We start from the raw sequence: 2,500 nt of genomic DNA on the forward strand, positions 1-2,500 counted from the left end.
TGGAGCTGTCCCCGGGGCCGTGGAACCCAAGCCGGGGCAGTGGGAGCAGAGGCCTGGGTGGTGTGAGACGGGAGCTGTCCCCGGGGCCGTGGAACCCAAGCCGGGGTGGTGGGAGGCGGGGGCTGTCCCCGGGGCCGTGGAACCCTGCCCGGGGCAGTGGAACCCAAGCCGGGGCCGTGGAACCCAAGCCGGGGCAGTGGGAGCAGAGGCCTGGGTGGTGGGAGCCAGCCCGGGGCCGTGGAACCCAAGCCGGGGCAGTGGGAGCCAGCCCGGGGAGGCTGGAGCTGTCCCCGGGGTCCTGGAACCCTGCCCGGGCAAGTGGGAGCCAGCCCGGGGAGGCTGGAGCTGTCCCCGGGGTCCTGGAACCCTGCCCGGGCAAGTGGGAGCCAGCCCGGGGAGGCTGGAGCTGTCCCCGTGGTCCTGGAACCCTGCCCGGGCAAGTGGGAGCAGAGGCCTGGGTGGTGGGAGGCGGGAGCAGAGGCCTGGGCGGCGGGAGCTGTCCCCGGGGCCGTGGAACCCTGCCCGGGCAAGTGGGAGCCAGCCCAGGGAGGCTGGAGCTGTCCCCGGGGCTGTGGAACCCAAGCCGGGGCAGTGGGAGCAGAGGCCTGGGTGGTGGGAGCCAGCCCGGGGCCGTGGAACCCTGCCCGGGCAAGTGGGAGCCAGCCCAGGGAGGCTGGAGCTGTCCCCGGGGCTGTGGAACCCAAGCCGGGGCCGTGGAACCCAAGCCGGGGCAGTGGGAGCAGAGGCCTGGGTGGTGGGAGCCAGCCCGGGGCCGTGGAACCCAAGCCGGGGCAAAGGCTGGAGCTGTCCCCGGGGCCGTGGAACCCAAGCCGGGGTGGTGGGAGGCGGGGGCTGTCCCCGGGGCCGTGGAACCCTGCCCGGGGCGGTGGAACCCAAGCCGGGGCAGTGGGAGCAGAGGCCTGGGTGGTGGGAGCCAGCCCGGGGCCGTGGAACCCAAGCTGGGGCAGTGGGAGCAGAGGCCTGGGTGGTGGGAGGCGGGAACTGTCCCCGGGGCTGTGGAACCCAAGCCGGGGCCGTGGAACCCAAGCCGGGGCAGTGGGAGCAGAGGCCTGGGTGGTGGGAGCCAGCCCGGGGCCGTGGAACCCTGCCCGGGGCAAGTGCGAGCCATAGCCTGGGTCCCCATTCAGTAACATGACCATAGGCACAGTTAGCTGACATGACCAGAGGCGGAATTAGCTGACATGACCATAGGCGGAATTAGCCTACATGACCAGAGGCACAGTTAGCTGACATGACCATAGGCACAGTTAGCTGACATGACCAGAGGCGGAATTAGCTGACATGACCAGAGGCGGAATTAGCTGACATGACCAGAGGCGGAATTAGCTGACATGACCATGGGCAGAAGTAGCTGACATGACCATGGGCAGAAGTAGCTGACATGACCATGGGCAGAAGTAGCTGACATGACCATGGGCAGAAGTAGCTGACATGACCATAGGCACAGTTAGCTGACATGACCATAGGCAGAAGTAGCTGACATGACCATAGGCAGAAGTAGCTGACATGACCATAGGCAGAAGTAGCTGACATGACCATGGGCAGAAGTAGCTGACATGACCATGGGCAGAAGTAGCTGACATGACCATGGGCAGAAGTAGCTGACATGACCATAGGCACAGTTAGCTGACATGACCATAGGCAGAAGTAGCTGACATGACCATAGGCAGAAGTAGCTGACATGACCATAGGCAGAAGTAGCTGACATGACCATGGGCAGAAGTAGCTGACATGACCATAGGCACAGTTAGCTGACATGACCATAGGCACAGTTAGCTGACATGACCATAGGCGGAGTTAGCTGACATGACCATAGGCACAGTTAGCTGACATGACCATAGGCACAGTTAGCTGACATGACCATAGGCAGAAGTAGCTGACATGACCATAGGCAGAAGTAGCTGACATGACCATGGGCAGAAGTAGCTGACATGACCATAGGCGGAGTTAGCTGACATGACCATAGGCACAGTTAGCTGACATGACCATAGGCACAGTTAGCTGACATGACCATAGGCGGAGTTAGCTGACATGACCAGAGGCGGAATTAGCTAATATGACCATAGGCGGAATTAGCTGACATGACCAGAGGCAGAATTAGCCTACATGACCATGGGCAGAAGTAGCTGACATGACCAGAGCTCCAATTAAAAGTTACCTTCTTCTGAAGGGACAGATTTGCTATGTGTTACGGAGCGAGAGTTCCAGGAGGTCCCTGTGAACTCGTGGCTTCCTCCCTTAATGCAACTAGATGGCAGATACACTGGGGAGGTAGGTGCATATTACTAGGGGCACGGCATTTTCGATCAAAAAAATATTTCTAAGTCAGGACGGAGGTTCATTCTAAGGGCACGAGCGACCGATCTAAGCCGTGTGGGAGGCCCTGCACCCCGGTCAGGGTCCCCCTTCACCCCCTGGCGACATCCTCCCTTGGAAGTCTGCCCGGTGGCCCCCTCCCGCGCCCGGCGCCGGTTCAGGC

This window comes from Acipenser ruthenus, unplaced genomic scaffold, assembly GCF_902713425.1.
Source record: "Acipenser ruthenus unplaced genomic scaffold, fAciRut3.2 maternal haplotype, whole genome shotgun sequence".
Classification (NCBI taxonomy): Eukaryota; Metazoa; Chordata; class Actinopteri; order Acipenseriformes; family Acipenseridae; genus Acipenser; species Acipenser ruthenus.